Here is a 25,166-nt window from a genome sequence, read left to right on the forward strand (position 1 = left end):
AAATAATTACAAAACTTTTCCCTCCGCGACGAGCAGTGACCTTTCTCTCTTTACATTATATAGTTGGTGTCGCAAACGAGTCGAAGCGCCAAAAAAATTCCTATCCTCCCGAAAACAAAAAAGTCCTTCGATCGCTGCAACCATATTCGTCAATTTCCAGTGTAATCCCATCATAGGACACGTGCCTCGACGACAAAAGCCATAGCCAAGATGTAGAACGTCCCGCGGCTTTCTAGGAAACGACGCACACAGAGGCGATTAAACGAGTAACGCGCTCTGTAAGCGAAAAAAGCGCGATCGGATTTGCGAAAGTCCCTTGTTTTGTCGATGCTCGCTGCGTTCGCGGATTATCCTCGCGATGCGGTTGTTGCGCAAAGTGGGAGGGACTCGCGCGACGAATTTTGGCCGCGTGTTTTTTTCTCTTTTCGCTTTCTGCGTATTCGATCAGCGTCTATTGAATTTCGCGCGAAGAGATGTAATTGTTGTGATTCGCTGGGTCGATTCGAGTGATGCGAATTTTCTCAATTGAAGCCATTGTTTACCCTCACGAAGCGTTCCCGACAACTTTTCGATTATCTAAGCTCTTTTTTGGATACTTCGGAACTATTTTTCTCTCGAAATCCCTCTACACTGCGTGAAAGTGCAAAAACATCGAGTCGCGCAGCAGACACTTCGGTACATATACGACCGAGTCTAAATTTAAATCTCCATAGATAAGGGAGCAGCGTATCTCCTTCGCGAACAGCCCGCGGAGAGATAGTATACAGTCGTAACCGCACAGCAGCCATAATTCACGAGACGAAATTAGAACTCGTTGTTGGTTTACCTTGTCGTCTGAGGCACTCGTTTATTGCCTCTTTCGCACGGCGCATCATCATCGTGGATCCTCGATACCACATCAGCATTGTATACCCTTCGCTGATGCGAAAAACGTCTACCAAGCAATATCCGTAGTTCCAATCCGTGCTTTTACGACCTTCCCGATGTCCCAGGCATCGGTTTCTACGTCTACAGAATGAACGCAGTGACGGAGCTGGGATTGCGATTGGACCGAGCGTGATTTCCCGAGCTTTTTACCTCTGTATAAGGGATTTTGTTGTTCTCCATCTCTCTCTCTCTCTCTCTCTCTCTCTCTCTCTCTCTCTCTCTCTCTCTCTCTCTCTCTCTCTCCCCTCAAGAGTCTTTAGTTTACGCTGTGTCGTACTGGAGGATTGTATAGCTGTGATTAGAGTGGATTCGAGGTGTATATTTAAAACAGAGACGTGCGGACGTGTTTTGTGAGGCGAAGTATGGAAAGCTGGCTTATTGTTCTTCACGTATGCGCCTGAATTTAATTTTGTTTGTCGTTGAACTTGATGAATTCTCTTTATATACAGGTCGCGCGCAGTTGTTTTGAAAAATTCTTGGAAAAGCGTCATGAAAAAGCGAGAATTCTTGATGAAAAATTATTTTTAATAAAATAATGATGAACTAAATCTATTTCTCCTTGAAACGCTGTTTACTCCTATGACTTGCTCTTGTGCCTGATTTCTACAAACGATTAAAACCAATACTTACGCAGTGTTTTTGAAAAAAGTCATTCCCCGAACATCGCACATTACACGCGTTATTATACATTCTATTGAAAATCATAAACGTTCACAAAAACAACATACGTAACCTATAAATCGACACCATTAATTAGACACACAATTTTCCACGAGTCTCCGATCAACAGCGAACAACGTAAAATCGAGCTCCTTAAAAGCCCCTTCCTCAACCCTCTATAGATGATATCCATATCCGCGAAGCTCGACAGCGCGTCACTCAACGGCGCACAATACACCGCGTCCCTATCTCGATCTCGATCTGCATAATTACCCTCGCGCGCGCGTTTCCTCTCGCCGGTCTCCTACCTTTTTCCCTCTACCTATCTCCTCCTTGTTTTCCGTGTGACGTCAGCGATGCATCGAGATATAGAGTGATTCATGAGCCCTTGCGTGGCAGAAGCTCTCGTTCCGATGCTGTCTGACGGGTTGTGCACTGGCGATTGCCGAGAGCGCGACGTGATACGGTGGCTCGTTTTCGAGAGAGACTGTATGATCGGTGGCTGTTTCATTACAGAGGGCTCTTTTGTATTGATGGAAAATTATAACAAGGGATAATATTTAGAAATTTTAATTGGAAGCTCTGGCAATAATTTTTGAAAAAAATATACCGAGGAGGAAAGTGCTGTGTCGCGCTTCATATTATAATGGATTTTTTTACAAAATTAGGACACGGTTAGTTACATCCGGTAATAGCGCGACTGCAGCGAAAATATCCGTATTGACTAATGATTCGTCATTGCCGAGAAAATGAGCGGTAGTGCAGAAGAAGGAGTCTAAAAGCGTTTTGCCTGCATTTATTGCGTAATCCCGACTTATAAGCGTAATCTATTGTTCATTTTTTTTTGCCTTAAACGCAGCCAAAGAAATTTCCATCCAACGGACGAGATAATTTTTTCTTTCATCGTCGTCCTCAGCACCAAGCCGGACTCTCCTTTCTCCTTCTTCAATTAACTTTGAATAAATTGCGCCTCGAGAAACAAAATAAAATCAAACTTGAACCTGCGCAAAAAACTCGCCTCATCTCCATTTCAAATCTACGACTGCCTTTATGCACTCGACGTTCCGCCAGTGCCGCGAGGCTCTAATTAACTCGTCGGAAAAGAGAGAGAGAAAGAGAGAGAGAGAGAGAGAGAGAGAGAGAAAGAGAGAGAGAGAGAGAGGTCGAGCGCGAATTAATGAATTTTCGCCTGCCTCTGGCGGGGGGACTTAGTCGGTCAAGTATGCGATCTTCTGCAGCCTACGCCGCGTTCGGAAGGAAAATAAAACGAATAAAAGCTTATGAAGGAAAGAGGAAGAAGAAGTTTACAGAAAGCTAATTAGCGCCGAGAAAAATCGATATCCAGGGGAGAAAAGACTCGTCGACGACGACCCCTACCGAGCATGGTAGATAAATTCTTTTAATTCTGCCAGATTATCAGCTGAGTGATGTATTCATAAAAAGACTTATTATTTTTTTTATGATTTTTTTCGTGATACAATCGCCTTGGCGCGAGCGCCGGTAATCGTTGTGGCTTTCAAAACCTGGTTCAACAGGTATTTTCTTCTTAAATTTTGATTTGAAGATATATTTTTTCGAATATTGATAGATTAATTTTATTTGTGATTTTATTAATGCACTTTGTTTTTTTTAACTGCCTCAAAATCTGCAGCTTATACTTTTTCACCAAAAGCCATTTCCAAAATGTTATTTCAAAGTCTATAAGCTTGATGGAAATAAAACAGTTTTTAAAATGAATTTATAAAAGCCAACAAAAGAAACGAGAACCATAGAGCTGGACGAAAAAAAGGTTAAATCTTAATTAAATTGCAAACGGCGCGAAGATGAGTTCCTCGACATTTCAGATACGCTCTCTGGAATATTTCCAATAATACGAAATTTCTCTCATAAAGTGTCGTTAAAGGAAAATTTCTCGTTAATTAGAGGATCGACAGTCATACCGCGAGAGAGATATTTCCAGACACTCGTCTGTGACTGCCGAAACGCTGATAGAACACGTCTTTCTGCTTACTTTTTGATATAGAATTTTTTGCATTCATTACCACCTGTCGTCGCGCGTTTAGTTCAACGCTATGATGCATTGATTTATCCTCCAGTTATTGCAAATATTTTCCGAAGAATGCGATATTTCTCAGACGCAATATTGAATGGATTTAATAAGACTTTGTAAAGCTTAATCGAATAACAGGTCACGGAGAGTAGTACTCATTCACCTATAAGCCATTGCCAGTGTTCTCACTTTCAGCGTATCGGCTGTAAATAGAACTAATCCTCGCGAAGCTCCGACCTTTCGATAGAGAGAGAGAGAGAGAGAGAGAGAGAGAGAGAGACATGCTAATTCCAAATCGACTCATCACTATTCATCGACGCTATTATTCTGTCACACCGATTAATCTCCCCTCTGCCCTCGCTATTCTCCGAAAATTTGGTATCTTATCGCTGAAAAACTATATACGACCTATTCCATTTCCATACAATAATTAATGACTCGCGTGAGATGAGGCAGGAAACCCGAAATTGCGCGTTTTAGAAATCATCTTCGATTCCAAGTTCGTCGTAGTCGCGCTTCTCTTTAGGTCAAGGTCAAGGTTCTTTCGCAGAATCGCGCACGAAAATCGGAGAATAAAACAGACGAATCTCGCCGTAGGGCAGAGCCGAAAGAGTCTCGCGAACCAGTTATCGCCGGTTTTCGCTTCTTCTATACGCGGTGTAGCGACCTTTTAGTATGCAAATTAGGAGATTTTACAGTTTTTTGGTGAAGCCATTGCACGTGCGCCTGCGTGTATGAAAACAAACAGGGACGCGCGTTACTGGCGGTTTCGTTCAAAAGATTCAACGTAGATGATATTATGCTGATGAGCATTTAAGATTTTCGGATTTAGTGCCAAAATTGTGGGTAAACATATTTTTGTCGAGATTTAACTTTTGGCCGATTCGGTCGGCATAAATAAAAAAATAAATAGTCAATTTCATTTTCAGGCGATGAATTATTTATGCATGAATGAATGAAGAAAAACATTAACTCGTGTGTTACGTAATTTCTGCAAATTATTTTTATTATTCACTGTGAAAAAAAAATTCTTTGATTACGATGATTCGCACGGAAAGTATGATTGAAAATCCAACTCACCGTTCGTAATATTGCTGTTTTCTTTTTCATATTATCTATGTAAGATAATTTTCAAACCACTTATGAAATAAGCAATCTTTACCACATTTAACGGCATCATTGACTGCGCAAGACTGTCAAAATTTTCTCAAAATATATTTCTAAAGCATATAACTGGACATTTCCTCAAGTAGGCACATAAAAGGTAGAGTGTAGGCCCCAACACGTCTTCCTCCAATAAAACCTCGCAAAAAATGATGAAAAGTAAAAGGAATGTCAAAAGCTCGCGAATCGTTTTCCAATAATTTGGAAAGCCTTTTGCCGAACGCGTCGCGAATTCCGCTCACGCGCACGGCTGTCGGGACAGCTCCTTGCGCGCGCGGAAGATTTAATCGCGTCCGCGTTTTACGATCGCCCCGATAAAAATAGTGTCAATTTCACTGAAAGCTGAGTATGCCCGTGTACAGAGCGATGATCGGCCGAGACCAAGCGCTGTGTGCCGTAGCGCTTTACGAAGGCGCTTTTTATCGCCGCCTCTTTCTCTCCGCCGCGTGTAAAGTTTATCGCGCGCCTTGCGCTGTTTGTTCCTTGAGGATGAGTCGATTATGTCATTCCTTTCCCGTTGACGTTTGTGCTCATAATTTTAATGGTCATCGAATTAAGGAAGTTTACAATCTCTCTTTAATGCTTTCTAAAAGTGGGACACACACACACATACACGATGTAGCTTGATTTGCGACTCTGAAAAGTATGCGAGTGTTTGGACAGCCTGGGTAAACGGGGAATTATTAGCGGATTTGGAAAGTGTGTGCACACTCGCTTCGAAAAAGTAAGAATTTTTTGAGTTTCCACATTCCTCACCAATGTTAAACGAACTCGAGAGGTGCTAATTCTAGACTTTTGAGAGCCTCTGTAAAGCCGCAACGGAAAGTCCCACCTTCGAGTGATAAGCCTTCCCAACCCCCCGAAAAGAAGAACTAGGACGCTGACGCTCGAAAAGTAGCGTCCATGAAATTATATCTCGAAGCAGACTTCCCTATCCGCACGTCGTAAACCCCCTTTATCTCCACGCGTATATTATGCCATCACTCAAACTCCCCCAGGTGTGCTTGCGCTCACGCATACTCCCCCGATTCCTCTTAATCGCGCGTAAACCCTGTGCGCTCGGCTATATTATACACGCGGGAAAAAAGCGCGCCGCATATATCCGTTCGGTTAGCGATCCAAGTTCACGGAAAATCGTCGACGCGAAAAAGTCCGTTACGCCGCGCGCGCGCGTTTCCTGCGCCGATATATAATTGCGCGGGAAGGGTATTATATGGCTGCCGTCGCGGCGAGATTACGATCCGAAGGTCGACTGCCGGTTTATGGTTAGCTGCGGTCTGGTGTGAGCTTGTATCATATAGCGCGCGCGACGAAGGTCGGCTGTATGAAATTTTTCGTCGGGGGGTGTACGAAAGCTCGCGTGAGCGAAGGTCGTCGATATATATATATATAAAAGGGGATGGCGCTGCAGCGGGCGAGTCCGATCGATTGGGATCTGTTTTTCATCGCGTTTGTCGGCTCGGAGGATTCTATTATTAGACGAGCTTGTCTACGGGCCCGTGTGGAGCAGAACAATGAGGATTAACGTTATGCCGCGCGTTTGCTGTGCCTCGATTTGTCGGAGCATAACTGCGCGATAAGTCTTTTTTCGCGGAGCATCGAATATTTTTCTCGCTAGTCGATATCCGCGCACGGACGGGAAACGAAATCTCGCACATAATGATTATCATAAAAGGATAGCCACTATAAATTTGCAGAATCGCGAGGCAGCCGATTGTTGAGCAGCGAGCGCAGGAAGCAGGGAATAAATTGCAGGAAATTTGGCAATTTCAGCAAGTGCAGGATGTACGAAGCAGTTATTCCCTCTATAGCAGCTTTTCATGTACAACTCACGCGTATTACATACGAGGCATTCGACGCGTCGTTATACCAAGTGTAACAGTCCTTTTATTCTCCGTGACGTCGAGCATTTTTTTATTCCACGTTTCGATTTTCATCGAATTTTTTCATCCTCGCGCACTAGCCTTCTTCGCGGCTAGCTTTCGTCGCGGAAGAGCCGCGAGATCGGCTTACGCAATATGCAACAGCGCGACTGCCGCCGGCGCGGAAGCCGGATGTGCGCGTCGAGTCGTTAGCGTCTCTGCACATACGTATGTACACTCGCGTCGGCCGATTTGAATCGAGCTGGGGATTTCCCGAAATTATCCGCGCGCCTGTATCGGCCCGCGCGGCTCTGGCGATTTTTCATTCGCTGATTTCCATCGGTGCGCACACACGTATATACAACGCGTGCAGGCGAGTGTGTATGCGTGCGTGTATGGAAGATCGTTTTCATTGAGATGAATCGGATACGCCGCGGTTATGCCGTAGTCCCATTGTGTGAGCTGCAGGTAGATTTTTTTCGATTACGCCACCGCGGAGCCGAATGGCGCTCGCGTGAGACGCGGCTGTTAGAGATAGAGGAGCGATTTTAGCCGTTATATTCTTACCGTGCGGGTGTTGATGCCGCCGAGTAGGCGAGGAGTTCGGGATTCATCATATCCGTTAGTTTTTCTCACCACTCGTTCCTTATATACTTCTGACCATAGCGCAGCGAAGAAAGTCGCGAAGAGCAGATCGACAAACTGATATCCGGAGAGAAGATCTAAATATTTGCCCTCGATAAACTTATTTTGTCAATATTATACGAGCTGACTCGCTCCTCTCCTCAAGTGTCGGCCAAACACGCACTGTATACGCGCCGCGGTTTGTTTAGATGAGAGGAAGTATAGCGAGCGATGGAGATGCGCCGATAGTACAGAGCGCGTTTTCCATTGTGCGCACGGATTGAAAAGAAGACGCGGATTGATGTTTGTCGTCACGAGGGTTTGCTCAGCCAGATTTGATTCTGTATAGAGAGCATGTATACGATTGTCAATCCTTTTCGAGGCGCTCTGCGTTTTGTTCTTTCTTCGCGTCGACGGCCATACTCAAATTTAAAAAATCTCCGTGATATGCGAGTTGAGAAACGAGCGCTTAGAAAAAATGTATCGAAAGCTCCGCAATTTCGAGGGAAAAATCGTTTCACGTACGCGCCGCCCACCTGTTTTACATTCGATGATAAATTTTCATCAACGTCAGTCGCACGGCTCTGATTGCGTGTCACTTGCACGCATCGAGCGCGAAGCAGTCGCGTTTCTCGAGGAGTGAAAATATTTTTTTCAGCGTCTACGGCGTATGTATAGTTATATACATATTCGGGGCCAAGCATGCGTGCAGCCAACTCGTTATCGCGCGCGCGCGTTTTTCCCTTCGTGAATATATTATACGCACAATGTTTAGGTACATGCGATATTTTCGGTTAATAATATTCTGCGAATCTTGGTATAATCTCCCGTCACGAATTTGCTTTATGCATCAGCCGAACGACACACGAGGCAGGTGGGCAAACAAAAAATGTGCTTTTTTTGTTTTCTCGTACGATTATTTTTCCCTTGTTTATATGTGTCTCGGGAGACTCGCGATTACGTGTTCAAATGTTTGCTTGATATGCGCGTCTCGGTGAGTCTATAATATATAACGTGTCTCGTTTGTACATTAGACTTTCGTCAGCTGGCGTCGAACGATGTGTTTCCAAAAGAGATGAGCGAGAGCCGAGATCTCTCTGAGTCATACGATGCAATTTACGTTGCAGCGGCTTCATAATACATCTCTCGCGCGCGCGAATAGACGGTGGCGGGCGGCATAGCGCAAGATGGTCGCGAGTATTTTGTACGAGAATACCGCGTCAAAGTCTCTGCGGTATTCCAAATATTTCGAAAGGAAATTTTATTAAAATGCGTAAACGCTGCGTTTTCCCTCGCGGAAATGAAATAGCTTTGGAATTCGCCCCTTTGTAATTTTGGATATATAACTGATGCATCTGCAGCAGAAAATTATTTTCGATTTGCGATTGCGTTGTTTTTAATTAAACACAAAACTTACAGCTGATGGGTTTCACTTTAAAAGAGAATTCAATATTTCTCCAGAATTTTTAATTTCATCCAGGATATAATTTGCCCGTTCCAAGAACGATGCAAAAACAAAACTTCAACGACAGCCCAATCAAATTCTCATTTTCCTCACTGTATAGTACATTCGCACATGTTGATACCGCACCTATAATTTCGAATGCCTCTCTAATCCTCGGAAAAAGCAGTTCTCACCCTCGCGTTGTCTGCAGCACCGCCAAGAAAATCCTCGCATCAACCGCGGAGTTTTAGCGTCGCGATCTCATTATCCCGCTGCAGCGCCGCGGCGAAAGAAAGTAGCCGCGTTCGCTTTAATTTCTTTCTCATTGTTCGGGCTTATACCCGTGAATCTCGACGCGTTTATATATAATAAATTACGCGCTCGGCGCGAGCTACTGTGGTTTTTGCCCGTCGAGATGAATTCTGCGGGCGCGGTAAGCTGCGACGGAGATGCCAGCTTGAATTATGAATCTTTCAGGTGAATAGTGGAGTGACAATTGGCTTTAGCGCTGGTCTCCGATGACGAGGGTGTGGATTGTGGTCTCGATAGTATATCGTAGCGGTATTTTCTCGTAGTAAGGCAACTGCTTGGCTGTGAATACAATAAGCATAAAAAAAAATGTACAGATACAAATTACACGCACTCTTATAATCCAGAGGACTGCCAGATACGAGAGGCTCCGCGCAGAGAGCGGTGCGCTCGCGGTGTCACGAAGTGTCAAGCGTTACTAATTTATGTAATGTAACGATTGCGTAATTGCTCGCAGTCCCCCGTCTCTCTAGATTTTCCGACTCTTTCTAGAAATTCTCCGGAGCGACTCTACGTGCGCTTTTCCATTGTCGCGTCTACTTGCGCGGACATAAGACACACACACACGCGACGATGTGTAATTGCTCGCGCGGACGAGCGGATCGAAATTATCATTTCGGGGTTTTCGAGGCCGATTTATTGTCCGGCACGACGATGACGTCGACGAAAATGCAGAGTCCTATACATGTATGTATTCAGGTCGACGAGAGAGCCGCGGTCTGACGGAGGACGATGAATATTGAGATTCGCCTGTTGGCGCGGGCTTGTGCGGGAATTAGCGCTTTGCGCTGGATGATTGGTGGATTGTTGTATTTCGATTTTTTCTTTTTGTTTTAATCAACTTTGCCGCTTTCTTTATTTTGAAAGAGATTGTGAGAAAATTCTTTCATGGTAAATAAATGCACGTGAATATGAAATGCAACAGATTTTCTCCTTTAATATACTCGAAGAGTTCGGAAGTTGCTAACGACTATGTGCTGGCATCGCCTGACGTCACTTATTGTTGCTCGTGTGATTTAGTGCGTTGACGTCACGCCACGGATGCGATGTATTTACATTTTGAATTTCTCTCTCTCTCTCTCTCTCTCTCTCTCTCTCTCTCTCTCTCTCTCTCTCTCTCTCTCTCTCTCCTTCTTCGATTTCGATTATGCAGTTGGATAACGAAATTTTCATTCGTTCTTCTCCGGAAAAAATCACAGACAATCAATTTCTAATTACTTCATCCCACGCGAGTCCTTGCTCCAAAAGAATCAAGTGGCGCACTTTCTCGCAAAGACAATTTTCCGCGAGTATCTCGTATGAAATGCGTCGTCGTCGGCGCCCGGCGTTTTCTCTCGCCTCGACTATTTGCCATGTCGTTCACGAAAGTGGAGCGTCCCGACCTTGTGCGCCTCGTCGACTGCGAGAATCTCTCTCGCAGACCTTTCGCGAATTGATTAAAGTGCGCGGAGTAACTACGCGACATGGCGAGATAGGGTTTTAGACAAGACTTAGAGAGAAAGAGAGAGAGAGAGAGAGAGAGAGAGAGAGGAGGATTTTCCCGTAATTTACGGGGATTGGTTCGAGCACTTATTGATGCTGTACTTTGCGCAGGGTATACAGCCGTGATTAATTAGAGCTTATGTGTAAAATCTTATTTAGAAATACGCTATAAGGTTATAAGTTCCGAGCTTTCGAGACATAAAATAACCGATGTTCGAATGGACGCGCGTGGGAGGATCTCTGTAATTTATCGTGTTTCGCCAATGTCACAGTGTAACGGAATTCCTTGCACAAGCAAGCAGAGGAGAGCGGAGCCTCCGATTACACGCAGCAAGTCGAATCAAGCTTACATTCGAAATGCCGTTTACGTAATGTATAATAAGCAGCGTGAAATTTTGCTAAAAGCTCGTGAAAGATGCAAGCATTAACCAGTACTAAATTTTGCGCGGATATTATATACGCGATTCTTCTCCGAACACTCCTTGTTGCTCGTGCTTAATGTATTCCTGGACAATGCGAATTCGATGCCAGACAGTACGTCCGATGTGGCGACAGGCGAGTGTCAAACGCACCCCTCGATGGATTATGTCGAAAGCTCCTCTCTACAGAGGCTCTCCGAGCTTTCGCTATTTATCAATAATCCCGAAGTAGGATCGAGCTGTGCTCGTATTTGGCTGCAAGAAAAGAGTTGAATTCGCTCGTTATCGTCGTCACCACAGGCCGAGGACGAAAAGCCATACAGCGTGTTTATTATTATGTAACTAAAATCTTCTTGATTAACGTCAAAGAATAGTAGAGGATCATCCACTTCCCTCATTAAAATGTTGGAAGCACGCGATCTCAGCCAATTAACCCTTTGCTATATTTAGTCTCCCTCCAAAATCTGTGTCTGTATAATCCATGCACAGCATCGCTCGAGCTACTGGCTGACGGTTAGCGGGCTGATCGATTCGTTGTATATGTATATAGTTGCGCGGCAGCTAAAGCCGCAGGGGCGCGGATGGCTGCAGTAGCCGACATTACGTCAATTTCAATCAATCCGCAGTGAAGCAAATGCTAATTGCAATTATTGCGCTTAGATAGATGTCGTTCCTCGGACAATTAGAGATGAGGATTTGGTGAAAGGTACGAAGGCGAGGTGATCGATCGTGTGTGCTAATGGATATATCTGCTATTAAAGACGACTGGAATATAAACAATTATTTATTTCGGAATATTACTTAGAACCGACGCACAAATTTATGGAAACTGGACGAACGCAAAGTTTTACGTTACGCAATGCGATCCTCGTCCTGAGAGATAAAAATAAACGCGATTGCGTTTCGAATAAAACCGTTAAAATACCTTCGAACACGCGTATCGAGTATAACGAATAAACAGCGTTCTGAAAGGAAAAAACTTTCAAAAACTCGCAAGCTGCGCGTCTCCTCTTCGCCGATAAACTGGTTATTAACGGTAAATTAGCTCTCCAAACAGGCAAAAATGTTGCTTTGTCCTCAGACGCATCTCGCGCAATTCGTGCGTTTCTCCATGTTTATCTGTGCACATAATCTCTCGCCACATTGACGTGCGTGGAGCCAATTAACCAGTCGCGGAACGAACGAATTCGACGAACGATTCAATTTTCGGCGCTACAACCAGGCCTTTTTCTCTCGGCTTCGCGAGAGCGACTGTTTGCCCAAGTGGACGCGCCAGATGATCAAACAGCGCGTATAAATTCAGTCGCGAAAAAATGAAAACAGATTGGCAGGTACGTGCTCTGTTACAGAGGGCGGTTACGCACTAGCCTTCGTGTGTACGCGATAATTTCCATAACGTCTTCGTCGGTGCGCGTTGATTTTTTTTGTTTGGCTTTCCGACCGTAATTGCGAGCTATTGTGAAATAATGACTGAAACGTGTGCGAAAAATAGTAAATATTTCACCAAGATGTTTATACTGCGAATTTGAAGAAAAATGGTGAAAATTTGAATCAAGATTGTAAATTCACGCGATACAGTTCAGAATGAAAGAATCGAAATTTAAAAATGTCGCGTCAGTCCTCGGGATTCATCACATTGTTTGATCGGATAAATTCAATTGCCGCTGCAAGTTCATCATAAAGGAATAAAACAGCAAATCTGTTTGTTGTTAGTCGTACGCGCGCGTTACGTTTTTTACGACGAGCGCAGATGCAATTCGGAAACCTGAGGATCATCATTGCGGCATCATCTCTATATCCGGACACCCGAAAACGAATTCAAAGCTTTATCGTGAGGAAAACGGATTTCGTCCTCAAAATTCTGCGTGGTCACAACAACTTCTTCGTCTGCCCATCGCTTTCCCGCTAATTATAAAGACGCGACACACAATCATACACACTGTAGTATAGCTCTCGATTCACCGCGCGGGAAATTGTTCGTCAGTGGCAGCCATGCAACGTTACATCACAAAGGCATTACGGAACGCGAGGCCTTTTACAATATTCACCTGACATGCTGCTCTCCTGCCGATGCATGTGTTATACATAGAGAGTCTAGCGCAGTCCTCGGTGACGTTGAGATCTTCAGACGACGACGACGACGACGACGACGACGAGGCTCTGACGTGACGTGACGTTTTAACTTGCGTCGTTATACAAAGATAATAACGCGAGAGAGAGAGAGAGAGAGAGAGAGAGAGAGAGAGAGTATATCGGCTGCTTGCTTTTGACTCTGGCTGGAGCCATTCGGGGATTGTTTGATGTTCGCAGCTATATGTACCAAAGATCAAAAGGAGTGAGAAAATAATTTCTGGATGGAGTTTTCACTCTGCGTGCGCTATGGATTCCTCTGGCGATGGCAGTATATAAACGAGCTTGAAATGAAATTCGAGAGATGAAACACTTTGAAACTGATTGCAGGTTACAACGTTTTTGTTTGCAAGCAGGTGAGTTTTACGACGCCCAAAGCCGAGGCAGTCAATCATGCCGTGTTGCGCGCGTAAACAGCGCGAAGCAAAGTCAAAGATACAAATTTCAAAGAGTAGCGCGTTACGTAGCGTTGCGCCTTGTGCTAAATACTAAATACGCAGTCGCTCAACAATGGCATTCGCCGAAAACTATTTTTTCCGACTTAGAATACTAGACTCGTACGCGTCGCGGGGCGATTGAAAAAATCTTCGATCGGTGCCCTTAAGTCGCCGATCACACCTCTCGATCGCATAAGAACTTTCGCGCGCACGCGCGCCAGCAAGGCCACGACCTCGGCGCGCATCAATTCATTATCCTGGCGGAGAGTTCGATTACCCTTGAATTTTTAAAGAAGAGAATCAAGTGAGTCAAGTGTGCGAACAACTGACAATCGAATGTGTGTCAATTGTACGAGGTGGAGCTCGGCATCAGCGATTTGCCCTTCGCGTGGGCGTTAATTTCGCACTGCCGCGATGGAGGAGGAAGAGTGACAATTCTACGCTTCGCGCGATGATCGTGGAATTTTTTTTCTTATTTACACGTCAGGGGATTCGGATCTGTACGGAGTTGTTTTTATTATGTAGAGGACGCGCTTATTACACTCATGGAATGTTCTAGGGACTAATTATCGGCACAATTTAAATCTCCAGAGTTATAATAAAAGTAGTTCTAATTATCCACGGCGTACAATGTTATCGAGATCCTAATGAAGGTAACTACTTTTCTCGCAACGATACTCGCTCCGAAAATTAAGCTGCTCCAGCAATAACCACTTCAATGAACCTTTACAACCCTCCCCCCCCCCCCACTCATACGCGATCCTCTCAAAGACAATAATACCTCGGTGCGCTTTCCAAGTTCGTTAGAAGGCTGCGGACTCTAGCTATAGCCCCATCGCGCGCAGTTAAACAAACTTCAAAACATCATAAGCGCGTAATGCGCGTGCAGTCAAAAGCTCAACTCTAAATTCTGTGCCGATCGCTTATCACTTCTGCAAAAACCGCTCGTAGCAATTATCAAAGAAGCTCCTGCTCGGCGCTTCCCGTATTTTTGCAGCCATTGTCTGTGACGAAAGCTTCGCCTCAAGGAGATAAGGGCTTTGCAGCCGGTCGCGAAGTATTATCGCAGCGGTGCATGCATCGTGCGAATAAGAACTCGAGGGAGAGAGAAAGAGCGAGCAGTCGAAGGAGAAGATAATCCGCGCGAAAGATGCGCTTGGGACGCTGGGCTCGATTGCTTTGTTGAGAGTTGGGCTTTTTTTGTCTTTTCGGAAGAGCCGAGTACAATGGAGTTTGGCGGATGAATGGAAGGTTGGGGGGGGGGGGGGATTAATTATTGTTGTGGTTTGAGTTCTGGGGAGATAAGATCTTGTCGCGAAATGGATTTTAAAAAGGTGAATGGAGTTCTTGTTGTGATGTACTTCTACAATTAAAATGCTTCCGCTGACGGATGCGCATTTGATGTGTTGGTTAAGATGCTCGGTTAAAATTTCCACTTAGTATTGTAGCGGTGGAATGGTCGACGCCATTATCTTTTTTCACAAGAATAAGAGACGAAGTTGACTCCTATTAATCAAACAATGTAGTAAGTTTTAGTTGTTTGAAGCGTGTAACATATACTACGATTATACTTATACGTATAAAGTTGCAGAAAAGTACGCCATGTTAGCCAAGTCAAACTACCGGTTTTCACCCGAAAGCATAACGTCTGCAGTATTCCGATTCTGCGCCGAACTTACGCAATAAGTAACTTTGTTGTAAAAACACGTGGTGTAACCTATTGTGAAAAATCTGATTGTCAAACTTTCAGATAAGAGAACATGGAAAAGTTTTGAACACTCATCCTGAAAACTGAAAGATCGAGAAAATACTTGCATCTTTTCTTTTTTCAAATAAAATCATAAATTGTTGCAAGAACGTAAATATAGCAAAAAATATTTCGGTATGGTTTTAGTGACGTACATAATTATAATAACTCATTGTTGGAATTAATTTCTCGTAACTCGAAAACTTCCGACACAATGGAAAAGCCAAGCTGTTTCAATAAGACACATGCTTAATGAGCTCGCGAGCGAAACGCTGATATAGTAATTGATATTTCGAGAATGATCTTTAACTTATGAAAATCGGTATAGCCAGCCACAACAGAACGCTTAAGACAATATTTTTAATTTTAATACGAGCATCAACAGTAGCGAAGAGTAGTCAGATATCTTTTATTTATCTAAGAGCAATTACATTCATTATGCATAATTATTCAAGCTGTATTTTTGTTTTCTCAAATAAGCTTGAGGAAAATATAAACAACTTTGACACTTTGCTTTAATTGGCTTCGCAATCAAAGTATCTACACCTTATTTTTGAAGCAAACTAAATTTTCTAAAAGAAGCGTAGACTCGCTGTCGGTGCTAAACTAGCCGTAACGCAACAACAATAAGAACGCTTCGAAATGATATGCCAAATCGTGTAAATCGAGGAAGAGACAAGCATCAGAAGGTTATCGTCCTGCGTTGCTGATGACGTCATCCGGCTCGTCGGCGTGCGCCAATAAGTTTTACGACAGTCACCGTCAGAGGTTTAACAGGGCAAGGTTAGCCCATGATGCGTTTTCTCTCGTCACCTATCATTTCAAATTCATGCATCTTTTTATTTTGATATTCACTTACACGAATGTAAAACTGCATTTATCAAGTCTTAGAAATGTATTCATTGACCTTTGCGTCACTGATCAAGCGCGGCGTGGTATTATTATGCCGGAATTATGCTACATTGGACGAGTATATAATTAAATGCAAACATCTCTGCAATTAAAACGCAATTGAATTTGAATTGTTAGAGTAATATTGAATTTCTTGGTTGTTCACTGTAGCTGAGAGTCGCCTTTCGATCATTTCTAATTTCCTTGTACAACTGACTATGCAGACTCCTGATTACTCAAGTTTCATTCCTTACTTTGTGTCATGGACACGAGACCGATGGCTGGATCTTCTGTATATGCTAAGTGCACCTTTTTTTCTCTCCTATACACTTCTTTCTCAAAATAAAAAGCAGAAAACCTAGTAGCGTATTAATGGAATGGTCATCGACTACAAAGAGAACTATCATGCAATACGTACTTAGAACTAACAAAGTTGCAAAATTTTATAGTAGGGATATGAATGGCACTGATAAAAAGCAAAAGGAAAAGGGCATTATGAAAATAAAAATAAAAGTGGGAAAATTACTTAATGATGGAATACAATTTTGAGCTTAACACACTTCTTTCGCTGAGTACATAAAATTTAAAACGTTATCTTGTGTCAATACGGTATGTAAATAAAACATTCCACCAAAAAGGTACAAAGAAGCAGAACGAACGCGACTTTATAAATTGATTGCGTCTCTTAAAATTGTACGAAAAAAATTATTCTTTTTTGTAATAGCCGTATGGTAAATTTCTCAAAGTTCAATGTAGCGAAAATAATTTCAAAATAAAAATTCGTCCACGCACACTTTGCTTGGCCCAATGCGTTTGCAATAATGAAATTTATCTGATTCCAGCTTTACATAAGAAGTAATTTTTAACAACGAATTCATGTTTATAGTGCCGATTTTCAGTATTTATTGACTATTTCAAAATTTAACAACGATCCTTATATTTCCTATCGAGGTCTTAAATCAAACTCCCGCATACCGATCTCTGGAGAAAGATCGCAATCTCAAAAGCCAAAAGCAGCTCGACTAAAAAATATCCCCACCCATCGATCACAGATGAAGATCGGCAAGAAAAAAAAAAGAAAAAATCGACACTCGCAAGCACCGCATACACTCAAGCCGATCGCGAGAGAGTAAGTGCGAGAGAGACAACCGTCCCGTGTCATACAGAGAGGCAGAACGCACAGATGCAGAAAAGAGAGGGGGGGCAGCAGGGAGTATAGTTGTGGATGTGGATGCTTTGGCAGCGCAGAGTCGTATCGCGCGCGGTTCGAGCAGCAAGAGAGTGTGCCCGACAGAGCCAAGAAACTACGCGCGTGTGCCTCAGTCGCAGCGAGTTATACAGTGTGCACACGGCCGAGGAGAGCCAGTCGCACGAGCACAAGTACGCTCGTCGACGACGAGAGATTATTGGCCGCAGTACCGATCGGTTCGCTCGCTCGGGCGTTCGCCAGTTGTCGCCGAACCCTCGTTTCGTTCGGACGTGCGCAGGAGAGAAAGAGAGCGGTGCCGATTTTGTCGCAGGCTTACGGTGCGAGACAAGGATTATTCTGCCGATTTCACCGGGAGATCGGTTCAGAAAAATCGGATACTCACTCGGTTTGATTGTTCGTGTAAGTGTTAGAGCTTGTACTGTGAGTTCGACGGGGGTTGCTTGCGGATCGGAGAACTCTGAACAGCGCAGGACGAGACGGAACGAAGACGACGCACGGCAGACTTCGGTAGCGAACCGCATCGGGTTCGGATTATTTTCTACGACGTGAGTTATTATCTCTATTTGTGCTTCTCTTTGCTCTACGCATTTATACTATGGTTTTAGTGACTTATGCGCGCGTATTGTATTTTCTGTACGCTTATAACGAAGTGGCAGATCGATATGCTTTGCCGATTTTGGAGCCGATTTTTACATATTGGAAAGTTTCAAAATGGTATTTGAGGATAATATTATTCAGCCTCGCGAGACCGTGCCGATTTTGAGTTTTCGAAGAGAAATTTCAACTCTGTAATACATACGTCTTGCGTGTACAGCGTACACTATTCGAGTAACTCGAAATTAATCTCGCTGATTAAAAGTTCATTGCAAAACTGTTACACAAAGCAATTTAGTTTCCTCGGCTGTAAGTTTAAAACAATAAATTATGCAGGCTGCTACCAGCATAACAAGGATTTTTTTTCCCGAGATAAAACTGAAATCGTCATTGACGATTTAATGAATAAATAAATGCGAGTAAGATAAAAATGCCCGATAATTTATGATACTGCGGTTGTAAAAGTAGAACAAAATACTCGCCAAATAAAAAATATTTGCCAGAAAAAAATTAATTTACAGTGCCACATGTAATATTAAGCAAATCGACTGATTATTAAAATGTGCAACCGGTTTCTGATTTTAATACTCGCTTGACAAAATAAGTTTTAGTTTATATAAGCATTCACTTAATAAAATCGAAAGGTTATAAACTCGAGCGAATTTATAAAAATAATCAGTGCACACGATGTTCATTACTGTATCTAAAACTTTTTCTATTCCCTCATTAATGCTCTAGTGCAGCAATATTCGATAGGCCGACACGACCTAAAAGTAAATAATTTGAATTATGAAAGTTGAAATATAAAGTTGTATGTTGACAATTTTTTGGGGAAATCTGCAGTTTAGATAAGTAAATTAAAACTTTTAAAGTTGAGATATATTTTATGGAAGTGCCAGCTATCGCACGAGCACTTGTTACCTATTTTTTGAAAAAATATGTTTTCATTAACACGATTATCTTTGAGGTGAGTAATACCGAAATAAAAATTAATAAAAAATTAACAAAATAACAACATCGAGGGAAAAAAACATTCTGAATTAATATAAAGCGCACAGCTGCGGTTGCATCATCCCGTTTGTTTGTATAAATTATAATTGTAAATTTAATTACGATTCGTTGTCCGTTAAAATCAACAACATTGAGCGAGTTGCGTTGCATTCACTCACCCGCATTAATTAATTTATCACACAAACAAAGTTACTTCTCTCTTTCTCTAACGATCCAAACTCGATAAAGCAGTCAACCGCCTCGCTACGTCACAATAGAACTTGGTCGCTCGACGAATTGACTCACTCGCATCGGAGCCAAGTCGTAAACAGCGCACCCCTTATCTCCCACAGCTTCTCGACCGACCGAAACGAACTCGAATTTTTCTTCTTTCTTATAATTTCACCTACGTCATTCGGAAGCAAACGCGTCGCGATTCACCTTGCGCCCGCGTTTCCGAATCGGCAAGGCCGCGATCGGGAATCCGGCTGCGCCTGGCTTTCCGGAAGTTTTCGGATTCCTCGTTCGGAACTGTCGCGTGCGCCTGCGGGCTTTCACTTGCGCATGATGTATACGTGTAAGAGTATCTGCTCTTTTCGCGGTTTCTCTCGTCCGCTTTATCGTCTCTTTCGTCTGCTCCGCCACCGGAGAGGCTATCTATACTCAACGAGAATTTGTGGATTTGATTGGTTTATTGCGGCAATAAACATAGGCAAATTCGATATGCCTATATAGGAAGTTCGAGAGGAGGAAGAGTTTTACGGCTCCAGCAGGGGTCACGTTAAAGAGATTACGTAATTTTGGCGCTGATTACATCGCGGCTGTATAGAAATTCGAATGGAGGTTTGTATGCGTGAATGAAAGCAAAAGGCGGGCTCAACGCACTTTGAATGAAAACGACGTAATTGAAAAAATACAGCCGACTCAGCTCTCTCGCCGCGGCGGCGGTGCATTTCGTTCGATCAGCAGCGCTGCGTGTCTGCAGTGAATATCTATATCTTTCGAACAACGTGACCCTTTTTGAGCGCGAGATTAACGAGTCTATTGTTTTTCACACCGCACGCGACTGCTGCATGTAAATGTTATCGCTATTATAAGCGCGCGCGAGCGAGCGAGCGTTCTGTATAAAGTCGAAATCAATCCTGGACGCGGAGTGTAAAAAGCGCATTAATTCACGCGCGCGATCGTATCGATGTGTTACTTGAAAAAGCTGGTGTGATCGAGAGCATCCTCTGCGTCGACCTTGAATTTTAATTGAAAAATTTCTCCGTAAGCAGGTGGAATATAATGTTCCTACTACTTAACGCGTATCATACCTACAGTTTCTGGCGTGTCCGCGCCGTGTTTTCGAAAATCGCGGAATTAAGACTGTGCCCATCCGCCTTGCAGTGAAAGTTTTCAGCGCTGTATTTACGTAACAAAGCATCGATTCTGGAGGTAAAGAAAAAAACGAAAAATTAGGCATCGAAACGGTACGCGCACTGCGCACTGTCTATAAATAGAAAATTAACACAAGCGCAAAAATCTCTCCCTCGTTAACTTCTAAATATAGAACCGGTGCGAGCAAAAACTGTTACGATCCCGCGCGCGCTGAATATTTTCCTATCCTCCGGCATCATCATCATCATCATAAGCAAAGGAGCAAAAGGACGTTTGACCGTTTCTCCTGCGAGATGCTCATGCGCGCGCTTGCAGAGATAACGAGTCGGAAGAGCCGAAGAAAAGAGGATCGCCTCGCGCGCGAAAAAGGAAAAGTCCACTCGGACCTAATAAGCGCGCGAGGGATACCGGTCGCGCGCGCCTCGGTTTTTGCCCCTCTCGCCTTTTTCTCATTCTTCTATGCGAGCGCGCGATTCGTGGAGTAAAGGAAATGTATAAGGAGAGAGAGAGAGAGAGAGAGAGAGAGAGAGAGAGAGAGAGAGAGAGAGAGAGAGAGAGAGAATGAGAGAAAAAAGCGACAAGTAGGCTTGGACGGCGACGACGACCGGTGTCTATTCTTAGATACATCGGCGAGAGAGAGAGAGAGAGAGAGAGATTCTCTTGGGAAAACTCGACGTATAAAGATCGGTATGGCTTTGTGCGCGCACGACTCGAATTCGGAATATCACCGAGGCTAATCAATGTCAGGTCTGCGGGAGCTTGAAATTTATTCGCGTATTTTTCCCAAGGAGAGTAAAGAAGCAATAGCCTATGCGGCCGACTCGCAATTAGGCTCGCATCCCTCTTCTTTTGCCGCTGCGGTTAATGGTAGCACGGCACTGGGACTATAAAATCCTTTTTGAACGCGTATACGGCTGCTCTTCTTCGGTTCACGTGCATCAGCGCTTCGGCGAACGGCCCATAATTCACTCGTGAAAAGTTTCATCGGTGCGCCGATCTGACAATGGCTGCGGGACACCGCGAACGCATGAAAACATTTTCATTAACGCCTCGGCTGTAAATCCATCACGAGCCTCCTCGATGCTTTGTTCCTCCGAGAGTTTGGAAAAGTTTCGGTGCAGCGCGCCGCCGGAGAACAACGGCGTAACACTTTCGATTTTTTTTTCGTAACGATCGTGGCAATTAGGAGCGGAAATTTACCGATCGAAGAAATCGGCTCGTTGAGAGCCTAGATGTTGGAAATTCTCTGGACACGAACACACGCGGTCGGTCGAGAGGATTCGAGAAAGAGGCCAGCCCGGCATTTCTCTCTCTCTCTCTCTCTCTCTCTCTCTCTCTCTCTCTCTCTCTCTCTCAAGACGCACTCGCGAAAATCGGACGTCCTGGCGCCGACGCGACTTGTGCTCCTTTTCTCTCTCTTTCTCTTGCCTGCACTTACAGCTCGCATACTTTGTAGCGCGCGCATTTATCTCTCGCAATCTTAATGCGCGCGCGTACACACACGGCAGCTAGATGATTTGCGAGTCTAATTAAGTCCTTTTTTCTCCGACTCGGACGATGATGAAATCCGTTTTATTTGCTCGCGCGCGGTTGGGATTGATTTTTTACCGATCGCATTTTGCAACTTTCGCGCGAGCGCGGGGAATCTCCTCGCTCGATCGAACTCTATGCACACGGGCGTGTATGTGTTTAATGTGCAGATGTGAAATTATGCAAAATAGTGCACTACTTGCGAGCGAATCGCCGCGACGATCGGTATTTGTTGTATTGTATGTTGATCCATAGTTTATTTATTTAATTGCGAGCGGTTGGTTTTACAGGTCTCGCGACCTCGATGCGAAAGCCCAGAGTGCTTATCAGCCAGGCATTGATCATTCGGAGTGAAGTTCGTATCTTTATTCAACTCTGCAGGTCAGCCGATAAGAATATAATGCGAAACCGGTTGAGAACAAAAAAGGGGATCGAACAAAAGACGCGCGTTCGTAAAAAAAATCCCGACCGGCGAGGTTATACCCGCATCGTGCGATAACGAGATCGACGCACTGCGACGTTTCACGTGCTTCGGCGTAGTTACATACCGATTTCCGAAAGACCGGTCGCGATCGTGTATTCCGGGAGTAACTCACGTGCGCGACACGTGGCCTCGGCCGGTACACTCGCGTGTGACGTGCACGCGCACGAGGATAATATTCGATATCGAAGAAAGAAATCGAAATTCGGAGGCTGCGGCTATTCGAACAGATTTCGGGCGGCGTCGAACCGGTTCAAACGTCGTAGTAATTTACTACAGGTGTGTGTATGGCCTTTATTTTCAGAAGAGTTTTCCTCCTAATAGATGTCCCGGATGCGCTTCGAACCGAAAGGGTAACGAACGCACTGCGATGAAAGTTTTGTTTGAAAACAGAAACGTCCTTCCTTTAATAGCCCGTAATTGAATTGGTATTTCTATCGAGAGGCAGGAACGTGTTTCCCAAAGACAAACTACCGACGAAAAATAAGATAAAGCACGAGAAGTTCTAATTGATGGTTACTCCACTCAGCCTGATGGAAATTAAAACGCTTCCGCATACAGCCCGATCGATACACTTCAACGCGCTAATTCCTCCCGACGCGGCGCTATGCCCCGCCGGCGCACGCGAACTTGCAGTGCTACTCTGCTCGGCTTTCAAAACGCAAGCTTTGCCTTCTCTGTAACCCAAGCAGTCTCGTAAATGTATTATATATATACATATATAGTAAATTTAAAAATTAAAGCTACGTTGAAGTATGGCTCACCCCGCAGTTTAAAAAAGTAAACAAACGATCTATAAATAGCCGCAGCTCTATAAGCGGCTGACCGTGAAAATCGTCCCTCGAACGGAATTTCCCCGGCGCATTAAATTTTCGGCGACGCAAAAGAAGCCTAATTGGCTGCGAGTTGGCAGCGCCTCTCTTGTGTTAATACCGCGTTGGCTCTCGTGAATGAAGTTTGTCGCGATTCTATTCTAGCAGAATATTTCCAATCGAAGGCCTGCAGATGAGTGAATTTAAGAGACATTTTTCAAGAATCACCCTCTGGAACATTCGGCAATTTTCAGCAAACCCAAATTGCCTTCCCAACGAATAAATATAGCCGGTGATTCATCGAGAGCCACAGTAGTGTACGTATACACACGGTTACGCAGAACAACAAAACACGTGCACAGCTCTACGCGCGGCAGGTAGACCGAGCGGATAATTAGGCTCGCTTAGAATTATTAAACTATTTCTTGGAAACGACAATTGCCTGTTTCTCGAACAGAGAGCTCCCGGCGCGCATAAAAGAAACCCCGAAGGATATCTGTACCGCGAAGGTATGCGCGTCCGAGAACAAACATCGGCGGCCGAGCCAAGAAGATGCACTATAGCCTCATCGGGCCAGTTAAGTCATCGAGGTGCGATTTTTCTTTCTTTCCACTATGCAGTACGCGTATAAGTATATGTACACGTGTTTACTCGCAGAGCGCAGAGGACAGCAACGGGTATTATATGCATGCGGGCGTTGCACCCGCGTCACGGCGCGAGTTTTGAAACTTTCTAAAACGAATATACGCACAGCTTGCGTGTACTTGTGCGCGTGATACGTGGACCGAAGACGGGGAGTCGAGCCAATTCTTAGAGTGTAGGTACATACGCGTGTTTTGAGAGCCGCTGAATTCGTCTCGCTATATACCTCCCGGGAGATAATTATATACGCGTAATCGTCGTTCGAATACACGACTGTTGTTTGCTCTTCGCTTCTCGCGCGCGTGTCTCTGTCTTGTCGCGAAAAATATTCCGATCGATATAGGAACTTTTGAAAATCCCTCTCGCACACGCCCAAAAAGCACACATCGTTGTATACAAGAAACACCTGCTGTGTGTGTGTGTGTGTGCGTGTGTATATGTGTGTGTGTGTCAACAAAGGCCTATACGCCGGATGGCGGCGAATTTCCCAACACAGCCGCGTACACCTTATTTTTCCTCGTCTTCTTTCACTCTTACTTCTGTACACACACAGGCGCGCGCGGGCGCGCTTTCTCGGCGCATGTGCCCGTAATCGATATTAGCCTAATTTACGTGACGAGCTCGCGCTCGAGCGGCGCAGACACAATGCGCTGACTCGGCGCGAGCCGCGCACGCACACCTTATTTTTTATTATTCCTCGCTCGTTGTCTCGGCCGCGCGCATGTCTTTTTTGGCGCTGTACATACACGCTCCCCGTCGTCTCTCTCTCTCTCTCTCTCTCTCTCTCTCTCTCTCTCTCTCTCCCTCTCTCTCTCTCTCTCTCTTGGTGTCTGCAGCAGCGCGTGTGTTTCTCGTGTGTTGCGCGACGACGCCAGCCGTGTATTATTATAACGTGCGGTGTACGTGTTGCTCGAAAGTGCGAACGCTGGTAATTTTTCTCTCGAGTCGTGCGAGATTCGTGAATGAGGGAGTTGGCGGAGGCTCGCCGCTGCTACTGCTGTAAGGTGGTGGGAAGACTCTGGAGCATACGTGAATGTGAGAATTGTATTATATTTTATAAATTTTCTTGTCGCCTGATGATGTTGTTGTGTCGGCGATACGATTTTCGCTGCGCTGTTGCGCTCGATTATACCGAATTATTCATCCACCGTCAATAAAAGGCAAAAATGTCGACCGGTCGATTAAGTCGTCAATATTTTACGCCTCGATGAAATCACGCTCGCGCCGTTCCCTCCAATCGAATCCGGCATATAAGCCCGCGGCGTTGTATAGATATATATCGAGAGCAAAAAACCGCGCGGGAGCCTCGTTATGCCCCGCGCGAAAATTCCTCCGGTCCCCGCTCTATTACTTTTTTTTCGCTCTATACGACAATCACCTT

The 25,166-nt window shown here is 44.4% G+C and overlaps 1 protein-coding gene across 3 annotated transcripts in view; it reads left to right on the forward strand.

The window, feature by feature from the left end:
• Positions 1-25,166, forward strand: part of LOC100118721 (UNC93-like protein) — a 64,253-nt gene that overhangs the window by 4,566 nt on the left and 34,521 nt on the right. The window contains exon 1 of one of the 3 annotated variants that reach the window (XM_001602569.6): positions 17,388-17,901. The exons of 1 other annotated variant lie outside the window; for it this stretch is intronic. The gene's annotated coding sequence lies outside the window, so the exon portion shown is untranslated. Of the gene's footprint in view, positions 1-17,387; positions 17,902-24,682; positions 24,821-25,166 lie in introns of those variants that run through there. One more of the 3 variants, XM_016988482.3, reaches the window with a different exon arrangement.

The sequence above is a fragment of the Nasonia vitripennis genome, chromosome 1 (genome assembly GCF_009193385.2).
Source record: "Nasonia vitripennis strain AsymCx chromosome 1, Nvit_psr_1.1, whole genome shotgun sequence".
NCBI classification, from domain to species: Eukaryota; Metazoa; Arthropoda; class Insecta; order Hymenoptera; family Pteromalidae; genus Nasonia; species Nasonia vitripennis.